At 42.1% G+C, this 14,999-nt stretch overlaps 1 protein-coding gene across 1 annotated transcript in view; it reads left to right on the top strand.

Annotated features, from left to right (window-relative positions):
* LOC126212752 (uncharacterized) overlaps positions 1-14,999 on the top strand; it is a 408,628-nt gene that overhangs the window by 30,209 nt on the left and 363,420 nt on the right. The window lies entirely within an intron of this gene.

Here is a 14,999-nt window from a genome sequence, read left to right as displayed (position 1 = left end):
TAGACATGGTATAAATTTTGGGGGTGTTTGGCATGATTACTATAGCTCTTTCCATATTGCCTGAGAGTCATACAAAAAGTAGCTGAAAATGGCAACAGCATTCATTGCTTTCATTTGCTTAAAATGCTGGTAAATGTGACTTGCATGTCATTGTTTTTTTCACGGTATACAACGTATGAGAAAAATAATGACATGTGTTATAACAGGTCAGTACATTGTAATCATCAGCAATAATTTATTTCTGAAGAGCAAAAGTTTCTGTGCTGATCTACAACATGAAGGCAAAATTAAAATTCCAGCTACATTCGGAATTATCTTTGGAACCACATTAGTTTCTCAGTTTAATGTTTCTGCCCCGAAGAATTATGTACAATCCATTGGCTTTTATAAAAATACGAAAAACTTTAATGTCTCTCTATTTCACGTTTCTGTCCAATTAATAGCATGTTTTTAAAAAATGACTAGACGCTATTTTTGACTTTCGTTACTGTAACGGTTCCTTCGTTCAGACATTCTTTACATCAAGAAACATACAATAACATCGAAAATTGTTGAGATTATAGCTTAATAAGTTATTGAACTGGGATGAGGATAGCACACAACTGCTGGACTGCTGTAACTTCGTTTCTACACATGTATTTACATTTAGCTTTCACATTACTGTGCAACCTCTCTGGTACAACTGCAAAGATCTATATAAGAAGCTCATGAATTCCATTTAGGTTTATTTACGTCACGATGACGTAGCGTTACGTCACTATGAAGTAGAGCTCTCCTCACCTAGCATGAGATGAATGCTACCCAGCTGCAGAGGAAGATAGGAGAGTAGCAAAAGTTTGGAAAGTAGACGGTAAAAGCCTCGCACATCAAATTCATAAAGTTCTGCAAGATATTTGGCTGGAGGAAACAATCCCTAAAGAATGGCAGTGTGCAATAATCCGCCCATTACACAGAAAACTACAGAGGAATTTCGTTGCTGCCAATTTCTTATATATTGCTTTCAAACATGATACTTGCAAAGCTTGAGCACAAACTGACCATTTAAATGGTGAATGTCAAAAGCAGATTTTAGGAAAGGTAGGTCCTGTGTAGAACAAAATTCATAATCTCAACACACTGTTACAAACCTGCAAGGACAGATGAACAGTGATCACATTTGTAAACTTCCAAAAAGCATGTGATTTAATAGATAGTTGTACACTGTTTAATATAGTGTAAGAGTTGAAAGGAGATAGAAAGGGAAGACAGTTGATCAAACAAACATTAGCTGATACCAGCTCAAAAGTTAAATTCCAAGGCAAAATGTCAACCTTTTTATATAAAAAAACAGGTGAGACTGAGAAACTATTCCACTTACCATTCAATCTTGTACTGGAAAAACTAATTAAGAAATGGGAAAAAGAATTGAAGTTGGCAGGCTACATGAAACTAAGATTCATTTCTGATTTTTGCCTTATGGAGACACAGTAGCGGTCTTATAAACAACGCTGAAGAGGCAATTAACTCCTTTGTATAAACACCATGAAATTGCAGCTAAAAATGGACTGAAAATTTCTTATGAGAAAAACCAGTAGAGGCAAACTTCCCCTCAGTACCTAGATGGACAACCCGTGTTTCCACAGCTTAGCAAAATATCTCAAGCATCAAAATTTAAATATGTTGGAGAAATTGCCCAACCCTCTGGATTAAATCATGAAGCAAGCAAAGGGGAATACAATCATAGAATTACCGGGTATAGATACAATAAAAAAAGTCAGTATTTCGTGATGCAAGATAAAAACATTACATCAAAGTAATCAATACTCAAGTGTTGCGTGCATCAGAGACTATAATCATTGAAGGCAGTTCGTTATCTAAAGATATAAAAAAAATTTTTAAAGAAAATTTTTAGGGCACTTTGTGTCGAGGGGATCTGGATGAGATGGAAAACAACAAATTGTATCAAAATATGTTGAAAATCTTGGAGACTTTCAATCTCAAGAAATAGGCATTGCAAGCAAAATTCTACAGGACAGAGCGCATTCAAAAATTTAATTGACGAGCACTACTTTAAAGCTAAACCAAGTGTGGTATCTGAGAGGACATGAACAGAGGAATGTAAGAAAAACCACAGTGAGAAAATGAAGAGATTTTGGGGGAAGACAAAAGCAAGCACATCTGTGAAATAACTTCATTCATGCATCATAGCTGGGTATACTGATAAAAAAAGATAATTTCTTTATATCCTCTCAACACAACCAGGCCTAAAAATTTTCTTTACTAGTTTACTTTCTAATATTTATTTTATTTTAATTATATATATATATATATATATATATATATATATATATATATATATATATATATATATATATATATATATATATATATATCTGGCAGGTCGATAGACACACAAACAAACACTATATATATTTTTCCACGTGGAATGTTTCCCTCTGTTATATATATATATATATATATATATATATATATATATATATATATATATATATATATATATAATAGAGGGAAACATTCCACGTAGGAAAAATATATCTAAAAACAAAGATGATGTGACTTACCAAATGAAAGTGCTGGCTGGTCGACAGACACACAAACGAACACAAACATACACACAAAATTCAAGCTTTCGCAACAAACTGTTGCCTCATCAGGAAAGAGGGAAGGAGAGGGAAAGACGAAAGGATATGGGTTTTAAGGGAGAAGGTAAGGAGTCATTCCAGTCCCGGGAGCGGAAAGACTTACCTTAGGGGGAAAAAAGGACGGGTATACACTCGCGCGCGCGCGCACACACACACATATCCATCCACACATATACAGACACAAGCAGACATCTCACAAGCAGACATATTTAAAGACAAAGAGTTTGGGCAGAGATGTCAGTCGAGGCAGAAGTGCAGAGGCAAAGATATTGTTGAATGACAGGTGAGGTATGAGTGGCGGCAACTTGAAATTAGCGGAGATTGAGGCCTGGTGGATAACGAGAAGAGAGGATATATTGAAGAGCAAGTTCCCATCTCCGGAGCTCGGATAGGTTGGTGTTAGTGGGAAGTATCCAAATAACCCGGACAGTGTAACACTGCGCCAAGATGTGCTGGCCGTGCACCAAGGCATGTTTAGCCACAGGGTGATCCTCATTACCAACAAACACTGTCTGCCTGTGTCCATTCATGCGAATGGACAGTTTGTTGCTGGTCATTCCCACATAGAATGCAGCACAGTGTAGGCAGGTCAGTTGGTAGATCACGTGGGTGCTTTCACACGTGGCTCTGCCTTTGATCGTGTACACCCTCCGGGTTACAGGACTGGAGTAGGTGGTGGTGGGAGGGTGCATGGGACAGGTTTTACACCGGGGGCGGTTACAAGGGTAGGAGCCAGAGGGTAGGGAAGGTGGTTTGGGGATTTCATAGGGATGAACTAAGAGGTTACGAAGGTTAGGTGGATGGCGGAAAGACACTCTTGGTGGAGTGGGGAGGATTTCATGAAGGATGGATCTCATTTCAGGGCAGGATTTGAGGAAGTCGTATCCCTGCTGGAGAGCCACATTCAGAATCTGATCCAGTCCCGGAAAGTATCCTGTCACAAGTGGGGCACTTTTGTGGTTCTTCTGTGGGAGGTTCTGGGTTTGAGAGGATGAGGAAGTGGCTCTGGTTATTTGCTTCTGTACCAGGTCGGGAGGGTAGTTGCAGGATGCAAAAGCTGTTGTCAGGTTGTTGGTGTAATGTTGTTGGTGTACTGCTTCAGGGATTCCGGACTGGAGCAGATTCGTTTGCCACGAAGACCTAGGCTGTAGGGAAGGGACCGTTTGATGTGGAATGGGTGGCAGCTGTCGTAATGGAGGTACTGTTGCTTGTTGGTGGGTTTGATGTGGACGGACGTGTGAAGCTGGCCATTGGACAGGTGGAGGTCAACATCAAGGAAAGTGGCATGGGATTTGGAGTAGGACCAGGTGAATCTGATGGAACCAAAGGAGTTGAGGTTGGAGAGGAAATTCTGGAGTTCTTCTTCACTGTGAGTCCAGATCATGAAGATGTCATCAATAAATCTGTACCAAACTTTGGGTTGGCAGGCCTGGGTAACCAAGAAGGCTTCCTCTAAGCGACCCATGAATAGGTTGGCGTACGAAGGGGCCATCCTGGTACCCATGGCTGTTCCCTTTAATTGTTGGTATGTCTGGTCTTCAAAAATGAAGAAGTTGTGGGTCAGGATGAAGCTGGCTAAGGTAATGAGGAAAGAGGTTTTAGGTAGGGTGGCAGGTGATCGGCGTGAAAGGAAGTGCTCCATCGCAGCGAGGCCCTGGACGTGCGGGATATTTGTGTATAAGGAAGTGGCATCAATGGTTACAAGGATGGTTTCTGGGGGTAACGGATTGGGTAAGGATTCCAGGCGTTCGAGAAAGTGGTTGGCGTCTTTGATGAAGGATGGGAGACTGCATGTAATGGGTTGAAGGTGTTGATCTACGTAGGCAGAGATACGTTCTGTGGGGGCTTGGTAACCAGCTACAATGGGGCGGCCGGGATGATTGGGTTTGTGAATTTTAAGAAGTAGGTAGAAGGTAGGGGTGCGGGGTGTCGGTGGGGTCAGGAGGTTGATGGAGTCAGGTGAAAGGTTTTGTAGAGGGCCTAAGGTTCTGAGGATTCCTTGAAGCTCCGCCTGGACATCAGGAATGGGATTACCTTGGCAAACTTTGTATGTGGCGTTGTCTGAAAGCTGACGCAGTCCCTCAGCCACATACTCCCGACGATCAAGTACCACAGCCGTGGAACCCTTGTCCGCCGGAAGAATGACGATGGACCGGTCAGCCTTCAGATCACGGATAGCCTGGGCTTCAGCAGTGGTGATGTTGGGAGTAGGATTAAGGTTTTTTAAGAAGGATTGAGAGGCAAGGCTGGAAGTCAGAAATTCCTGGAAGGTTTGGAGAGGGTGATTTTGAGGAAGAGGAGGTGGGTCCCGCTGTGACGGAGGACGGAACTGTTCCAGGCAGGGTTCAATTTGGATAGTATCTTGGGGAGTTGGATCATTAGGGGTAGGATTAGGATCATTTTTCTTCGTGGCAAAGTGATACTTCCAGCAGAGAGTACGAGTGTAGGACAGTAAATCTTTGACGAGGGCTGTTTGGTTGAATCTGGGAGTGGGGCTGAAGGTGAGGCCTTTGGATAGGACAGAGGTTTCGGATTGGGAGAGAGGTTTGGAGGAAAGGTTAACTACTGAATTAGGGTGTTGTGGTACCAGATTGTGTTGATTGGAATTTTGAGGTTTTGGAGGGAGTGGAGCTGGAAGTGGGAGATTGAGTACATGGGAGAGACTGGGTTTGTGCGCAATGAGAGGTGGTTGAGGTTTGCTGGAAAGGTTGTGAAGGGTGAGTGAGTTGCCTTTCCGGAGGTGGGAAACCAGGAGATTGGATAGTTTTTTGAGGTGAAGGGTGGCATGCTGCTCTAATTTGCAGTTGGCCTGTAGGAGGATGCTCTGAATAGCCGGTGTGGATGTGGGAGAGGAAAGATTGAGGACTTTTATTAAGGATAGGAGTTGATGGGTGTGTTCATTGGCTGAGTTGATGTGTAGGTGAAGGATTAGATGGGTGAGGGCAATGGATTGTTCAGTTTGGAACTGGTATAGGGACTGGTGGAAAGAAGGATTGCAGCCAGAGATGGGAACTTTAAGTGTGAGGCCTTTGGGGGTTATGCCAAATGTCAGACAAGCCTGGGAAAATAAATATTTTATTCTACAAAACCTTTCACCTGACTCCATCAACCTCCTGACCCCACCGACACCCCGCACCCCTACCTTCTACCTTCTTCCTAAAATTCACAAACCCAATCATCCCGGCCACCCCATTGTAGCTGGTTACCAAGCCCCCACAGAACGTATCTCTGCCTACGTAGATCAACACCTTCAACCCATTACATGCAGTCTCCCATCCTTCATCAAAGACGCCAACCACTTTCTCGAACGCCTGGAATCCTTACCCAATCCGTTACCCCCAGAAACCATCCTTGTAACCATTGATGCCACTTCCTTATACACAAATATCCCGCACGTCCAGGGCCTCGCTGCGATGGAGCACTTCCTTTCACGCTGATCACCTGCCACCCTACCTAAAACCTCTTTCCTCATTACCTTAGCCAGCTTCATCCTGACCCACAACTTCTTCACTTTTGAAGACCAGACATACCAACAATTAAAGGGAACAGCCATGGGTACCAGGATGGCCCCTTCGTACGCCAACCTATTCATGGGTCGCTTAGAGGAAGCCTTCTTGGTTACCCAGGCCTGCCAACCCAAAGTTTGGTACAGATTTATTGATGACATCTTCATGATCTGGACTCACAGTGAAGAAGAACTCCAGAATTTCCTCTCCAACCTCAACTCCTTTGGTTCCATCAGATTCACCTGGTCCTACTCCAAATCCCATGCCACTTTCCTTGATGTTGACCTCCACCTGTCCAATGGCCTGCTTCACACGTCCGTCCACATCAAACCCACCATCAAGCAACAGTACCTCCATTACGACAGCTGCCACCCATTCCACATCAAGCGGTCCCTTCCCTACAGCCTAGGTCTTCGTGGCAAACGAATCTGCTCCAGTCCGGAATCCCCGAAGCAGTACACCAACAACATTACACCAACAACCTGACAACAGCTTTTGCATCCCGCAACTACCCTCCCGACCTGGTACAGAAGCAAATAACCAGAGCCACTTCCTCGTCCTCTCAAACCCAGAACCTCCCACAGAAGAACCACAAAAGTGCCCCACTTGTGACAGGATACTTTCCGGGACTGGATCAGATTCTGAATGTGGCTCTCCAGCAGGGATACGACTTCCTCAAATCCTGCCCTGAAATGAGATCCATCCTTCATGAAATCCTCCCCACTCCACCAAGAGTGTCTTTCCGCCGTCCACCTAACCTTCGTAACCTCTTAGTTCATCCCTATGAAATCCCCAAACCACCTTCCCTACCCTCTGGCTCCTACCCTTGTAACCGCCCCCGGTGTAAAACCTGTCCCATGCACCCTCCCACCACCACCTACTCCAGTCCTGTAACCCGGAGGGTGTACACGATCAAAGGCAGAGCCACGTGTGAAAGCACCCACGTGATCTACCAACTGACCTGCCTACACTGTGCTGCATTCTATGTGGGAATGACCAGCAACAAACTGTCCATTCGCATGAATGGACACAGGCAGACAGTGTTTGTTGGTAATGAGGATCACCCTGTGGCTAAACATGCCTTGGTGCACGGCCAGCACATCTTGGCGCAGTGTTACACTGTCCGGGTTATTTGGATACTTCCCACTAACACCAACCTATCCGAGCTCCGGAGATGGGAACTTGCTCTTCAATATATCCTCTCTTCTCGTTATCCACCAGGCCTCAATCTCCGCTAATTTCAAGTTGCCGCCACTCATACCTCACCTGTCATTCAACAATATCTTTGCCTCTGCACTTCTGCCTCGACTGACATCTCTGCCCAAACTCTTTGTCTTTAAATATGTCTGCTTGTGAGATGTCTGCTTGTGTCTGTATATGTGTGGATGGATATGTGTGTGTGTGCGCGCGCGCGAGTGTATACCCGTCCTTTTTTCCCCCTAAGGTAAGTCTTTCCGCTCCCGGGACTGGAATGACTCCTTACCTTCTCCCTTAAAACCCATATCCTTTCGTCTTTCCCTCTTTCCTGATGAGGCAACAGTTTGTTGCGAAAGCTTGAATTTTGTGTGTATGTTTGTGTTCGTTTGTGTGTCTGTCGACCAGCCAGCACTTTCATTTGGTAAGTCACATCATCTTTGTTTATATATATATATAATGATCTGCCTTCAAAGATTATAATCTCTGATGCATGCAACACTTGAGGTTTGATTACTGTGATGTAATGTTTTAATCTTGCATCATGAGATACTTACTTTTTTTATTGTACATAGTGCTTCGCTTTAGTATAACTCTAAAAAATAACCAGCTCAAAATCAAACAATGGAAAATCCAGGATGGAACATAACAATGTAATGAAAAGGATAGTTGCTGTTCACATGTAGGGGAGATGATGAGTTGCAGAAAGGCACAACAAAAAGACTGTCACACAGTTAGCTTTCAGCCGACAAGGCCTTTGTCAAAATTAGACAACATACACGCACTCACGCAAATGCAACTCACACACATATGACCATAGTAACTGGCATCTGGAGCCAAAGTGCGAGCAGCAAGGTATTATGTGAGAGGCAGTGGGGGTTAAGATGCGAGGACGAGGTGGTGAGTGGGGCAGCTAGGTGCAGTCCACAAGTTAGACGGAGGGGGGCGGGGATAGCAGAAAAGAGGAGAACTAAAAAGACTGGGCGCATCAGTGGAACAGAGGACTGTATAGTACTGGAATGGGAACAGGGAAGGGGCTGATAATTAAGGACAATGACTGATGAAGGTTGAGACCAGGAGGGTTATGGGAGTGTAGGATATATTGGGGGGAGAGTTCCCACCTGTGCAATGCAGAAAAGCTGGTGTTGGTGGGAAGGATCCAGATGGCACAGATTGTGAAGCAATCAATGAAATGAAGGATGTCATGTCGGGTGGTGTGATCGGCAACAGCTCGGTCCGATTGCTCCTCGGCCACAGTTTGTCGGTGGCCATTCGTGCGGACAGACAGCTTGTCGGTTGTCGTGCCCACATAGAATGCAGCACAGTGGTTGCAGCTTAGCTTCTAGATCACATGACTGGTAGCCCTACCTTTGATTTAATAGGTGATGTTTGTGACAGGATTGGAATAAGTGGTGGTGGAAGGATGTATGGGACAGGTCTTGCATCTAGGTCTATTACTGAGAGATGAGACGTGGTGCAAGGGGTCGGGGGCAGGGTTCGTGTAGGGATGGACGAAGATACTGTGTAGGTTTGATGTGTGGTGGAATACCACTGTGGGAGGAATAGGAACGATACTGGGTAGGAAATTATTCATTTCAGCGCATGACGAGATGTAGTCGAAAACCTGGCAGAGAATGTAATTCAGTTTCTCCAATCGCGGGTGATACTGACAAGGGAACCTCCCCATCGCACCCCCCTCAGATTTAGTTATAAGTTGGCACAGTGGATAGGCCTTGAGAAACTGAAAAACTGAACACAGATCAATCGAGAAAACAGGAAGAAGTTGTGTGGAACAATAAAAAAAAGCAAAATATACAAACTGAGTAGTCCATGCTTAACATAGGCAACATTAAGAACACCGCCATCTCAGTAGCGCTGTGGTCCTGTGGTTAGTGTGAGCAGCTATGGAACGAGAGGTCCTTGGTTCAAGTCTTCCCTCGAGTGAAAATTTTAACTTTTTATTTTCAGACAATTATCAAAGTTCAGGCACACTCACACAATCAACTTCGCTCTCCAAAGTTCCAGGACATGTTCAGATTTGCTTGGACATATGCAGGATTTGACGGTGTACACACGGAAAAATTTGAAAACGTTAAAAACATATGTTTTGACAGAGTACAGGGAAAACTGCGCGACTGTGAAACTGTTGCATTCATTTGTTGCAGTTTATGAGACAAACTCTTGTGATGTCATCAATTTTTTGGGAGTGATTATCACATCCACAAGAAAACCTAAATCGGGCAAGGTAGAAGAATCTTTTTACCCATTCGCCAAGTTTACAAGTTAGGTGGGTCGACAACATATTCCTGTCATGTGTCGTATAGAATATATCAGACGGGTTTTCCTGTGGAGGAATCGGTTGACCTATGACCTTTCGATCAAATGTTTTCGGTTCCCATTGGAGAGGCACGTCCTTTCGTCTACTAATCGTACGGTTTTGCGGTGCGGTCGCGAAACATACACTAAACTTATTACAGTGAACAGAGACGTCAATGAACGAACGGACAGATCATAACTGTGCGAAAATAAAAAATTAAAATTTTCATTGGAGGGAAGACTTGAACCACGGACCTCTCGTTCCACAGCTGCTCACGCTAACCACGAGACCACGGCGCTCCTGAACTCACACTCTCCTTGATGTTGGATATCTTTGACATGGACTACTCAGTTTGCATATTTTACTTATTTTTTTCATAGTTCCACACAACTTCTTCCTGTTTTCTCAATTGATCTGCGTTCAGTTTTTCAAGGCCTATCCACTGTGCCAACTTATAACTAAATCTGAGGGGGGTGCGATGGGGAGGTTCCCTTGTGAGTCGTGAGGGGAGTGTTCCTCAGTGACCAGACAGTAGGGCTGTGGGAGGTGTTGGGTGGCTGGAGAGATAAGACACAGGATATCTATTTTTGTACAAGGTTGGGAGGGTAATTACAGTCTGTAAAGGCCTCAATGAGACCCTCGGTGTATTTCAAGAGAGACTACTCGTCACTACAGATGCTGCGGCCACAGGTCGCTAGGCAGTAGGGAAGGGACTTCTTGGTATTTGTTCCGTCTCCCTTACTCCACCTCTCACTTTCTTACTTCTGGAGTTAATTTTATTCGGCTTGTGGTTATGGATGGGAGAGGGAATAAACACTTTTATCATAAATGTGGCACACTGTGGATCAAATTATTGCTTTTTCACATCTGCTCTGGATAATCATGTGTGGAACATTCACTTGCTACTGTAACGTAATCAAGAACAAAGAAAGACTACTGTATCTGAACTTACGACTTTGCATTATATTCAGAAAAGTCAGTAATGAAATTCAAATCGTCGTTACAGCACTGAATGTTGGTTACGTTATGCAGTGGATTTTTTAATTAGGACAGGCGTGCGGCTAGCCCGCGTTCTCTTAATCTCAGGGAAAAAATGTAAAATATTGCTTTAGTTTCACAGAGCAGACCTCGCCACAAAATGCGAAAATGATAAACTCATAACACAGTTATTCGTTATATTTTTTGCTGGCGCATAGAACATGTCGCACAGCACCTTCCAAATCAGACTGAGAATTGCACTGAATAATATGATAGTCTGCCGGCACTGCTGGAAGCTGTAAGAAAATGTTAAATATTATTATGTTACCTCACTTTACCAGCAAGGTGACTGCAATGCCAGAAATAAATATTTTTTTAAATGTGCCGCGTCTGCGGCCGTTGCCCTCGCAGATTGGTGCAGCAGCTTCCGCTAAATTAAATGCTGAAAATGACTAAATTATTTACAGGACAAATGGCTGGCAACTTTACAAATTATTTTAAAAACGTATCTGCTCAAACTCTATATATTCAAACAAAAATGCATTAATTTTACACACCTTTTTTACAACAACTTGCCTAATGGCAGATCTCAAGCTTCATGAACAAAAGAATCACGGCTAGCATATACAGTTGCTTAACATGTGAGTGTTACTCGTAACAAACCCCAAAGAGAACAATGCTTTTTACTATTTATACATGTACTGAATTGTCCTTTTTATCTGAGGCACAGATCATAATCATTAATTCATTTAACAAGATAATAATATGTCATGGATTCAAAGTCAAAAAATGTATAAAACTTGAAATAATTATGAATGTTCTACATACACACACAATACATTCGTGAAATGTTTACACAGTCTTGCTTTATTGTGTCACTTGGTCATATTTATTCGTGTTTAAATTATTTCTCTTTCGCCATGTGCGTGGCACTATATCGATATATGTTAACTGGTCTTACACACACGGAAAAAATTCTATCACACGCTTTTTATGACAACTGGCCAGGAGATGCTACCCAGATAGCACAGTAAGCTGGTTTCAAACTTGTTTCCAGATGTAAAGTTCAAGTATATAAGCTTGATCAAAGCTGGAATATTCAGGCCTGTTAGTTGGATTCAAGCTTGAAACAAACATCAAAGTTGGCAGAGTTCAAGCTATATTTCAAGCTTGACTTATCAAGTTTGGCTCCAGCTGTATCTACACACATGGAATACAGCCTGGTATTTACAGCTTGTTTTAAGCTATATAATTATTAATCTGGATTTATTGAACCTAATTAATTAAATAAATATCAGAATGGAAATGGTGTGAAAACAATTATCAGGACATGTATGTTTAATTTATTTTATTTTCAAAGTGTTTAAAATTGTTTTATTTTAAAATTTAATTATTCTGAAGCCCCAGCACACAGATCAGAGCAGGATCAAATATCGCTGGCTTCTGCTGGTATAATGATGCTGTAACAGGTAAAAGAAAATGTTAGCCATACCTAAACATAAAAAATGTAAAAAGTTGAAACTGATGAACATAAATATAATTTATGCCCCAGATTAGCAAAATAACTTCAAACTTACTGATGTAGTAAGAATCATTAACTAGTATATACGTCACTGAGTAAGCAGCTGCTTCTAGTGACTTCATTCCAAAGAGTTTAAAAGAAATTTGAAATAACTTTGTGTTTGAAATTTTTAAAGTAAAGATGACATTTGGGTAATTTTGCGATGACTTCATGAAGAAGCCACACATCACTATTTCTAACAGTTTCAAGGCCATTTAATCAGAATTATAAAGAAACATTTACTTGAAATCATATACACCTCATACTGTAAGCTTATAAGGAAACTACTGTTTAGAAAAATGTAGACGTTTTATTCTATCCACAATTTTTGTTGTTGAGAAAAACTGAATCAAAATGAAATAAAAGATGAAATCGAAATGAATTTAAGAAATTACCAGTTCAGTGTAACTGAAATGTAAAAGAACAAAAAAAGGTGAGATTTTTAAAAAAGGTAAAATAACATTAAGTTTTAATTTATTGGTGCCACGTACTAGAGAGCTTTTTGCTGAACAACTTGTAATATGTATTCTTAGCTGGTAATCCATTTCACTTTCATGCAGGCTCAATTTTTCTACGTAAAAGAATGTGATATTTCTTTATGTTACGTAATAATATTTAACATTTGTAATATTGTATCTAAAGACAAAGATGATGTGACTTACCAAATGAAAGTGCTGGCAGGTCGACAGACACACAAACAAACACAAACATACGCACAAAATTCAAGCTTTCGCAACAAACTGTTGCCTCATCAGGTCGACAGACACACAAACACAACCATACACACAAAATTCAAGCTTTCGCAACAAACTGTTGCCTCATCAGGAATGAGGCAACAGTTTGTTGCGAAAGCTTGAATTTTGTGTGTATGTTTGTGTTTGTTTGTGTGTCTGTCGACCTGCCAGCACTTTCATTTGGTAAGTCACATCATCTTTGTTTTTAGATACATTTTTCCTATGTGGAATGTTTCCCTCTATTATAACATTTGTAATATTAACATACCACTAGAGAAAAATGCACCAACGTACCTGTAATACACTACATGTCCTCTTCAGACCCAGTGTAGCAGTAAGGCAGGAGACGCCACACACTTACCGAACTATTTTCCAGTATAAAACAAACTTCACAACAGTCAACAATCATTCACGCGCGTCTCAAAGATAAAATGGCCGTAAACCTAGCAGAGTCAGTGCAACTGCAAGGCTTATAAACGCTTGTGGCGCTTCCCGTGGACGTCTATGGAAGCTATGCTGATCGCGCATCTGCTGTACAGCCTTCCAGGGAAATTACAGTTTATTTCAAGCTTGGGAAAATTATTTTAATTCAAGCTAAATTTTTACAGCTTGATGCAAACTGTGTAACAGGTTGATTTTTCAATCTTGAATTTTCAACTGAACCTAAACTCAATATCCACCTTGAAATAAGCTGTGTAACAGGTTGATTTTTCAATCTTGAATTTTCAATTGAACCTAAACTCAATATCCACCTTGAAATAAGCTTCAGTGCTAGCTGGGTACATATTGAATGGGTGGCAGGTGTCGAAATGGAGGTATTGGTGGTAGTCAGTAGGTTTGATGTGGACAGAAGTACTAATATTGCCATCTTTGAGGTTATGTCAACATTGAGGAAGGTGGATTGATGGGTTCAGCAGGACCGGGTGAAGCGAATGGGGAGAAGGTTTCGAGATTCTGGAGGAATGAGGATGGGTGTCCTTACCCTCAATCCAGATCGTGAAGATGTCATCAGTGAATGAGAACCCGGTGAGGGGTTTGGGATTCTGGGTTTTTAGGAAGGATTCCTCCAGATAGCCCATAAATAGGTAGGCATAAGATATGCCACGCGGGTGCCCATAGCCGTAGCCTGGATTAGTTTTTAGGTAATGCCTTCAAAGGAGAAGTAATTCTGGGCGAGGATATAGTTGGCCGCGGTGACTAGGAAGGAGATGGTTGGCTTGGAAACCGTTAGGCATTGAGAAAGGTATTGTTCAATAGCGGTAAGACCAGGGCATTATTGGTGTTAGTCTAAAGGGAGGTGGCATCAATAGTGACGAGCAGGCCACTGTGTGGTAAAGGGACAGGAACTGTGGAGAGTTGTGGAGGAAATGGTTGGTATCTTTTATGTAGTAGGGTAGGTTCCAGGTAATAGGGCGAAGGTGGTGGTCTAAGAGAGCAGAGATTCTCTCAGGAGCAGCACAGTAGAGGGTGTCCAAGGTGGCCGGGTTTATGGACTTCAGGAATCGTGTAGAAGGTAGGATTGCGGGGAATGGTAGGGATGAGGAGTGAGATGGACTCTGGGGAGAAATTCTGGGATAGGCCTAAAGATTTGAGTAGAAACTAGAGATCCTGGTGGATTTCTGGAGTGGGGTCACTGTGGCAGGGTTTGTACACGGATGAATCTTGACAGCTGGTGTTTTTCTGCCAGGTAATCCTTGAGGTTCTAGACAACATTGGTGGAGTCTTTGTCAGAGGATTGTAAGGTCGGGATTAGTTCCAATTACACCACATCAAATTTAATGCTTACAAAGCAAATTTCTAACAATAAGAAGATAAAATATTAAATTTGAAATGTAAAATAGTGTATTTCTGTGTATGTTGGCTAACAACAAGTAACTAAATTAATTAATTCTGAGATATGTGGCATTTGAAAAACATTCAACCGAAAATCTGGTAAGTATGTGTGTCGTGCAATTATAAATTTTAACAACTATAATAGCAACAAACTCTCGCAGCTTTGGCAACGTGATGATAGAAACGCAGTGTGTGTACTCACAATTATCAGACTAACCACTGTGCTCGTAAATG

The sequence above is a fragment of the Schistocerca nitens genome, chromosome 11 (assembly GCF_023898315.1).
Source record: "Schistocerca nitens isolate TAMUIC-IGC-003100 chromosome 11, iqSchNite1.1, whole genome shotgun sequence".
Taxonomy (NCBI): domain Eukaryota; kingdom Metazoa; phylum Arthropoda; class Insecta; order Orthoptera; family Acrididae; genus Schistocerca; species Schistocerca nitens.
The sequence above is the reverse complement of the archived record's forward strand: the minus strand, read 5'-3'. Positions and strand labels throughout refer to the sequence as shown.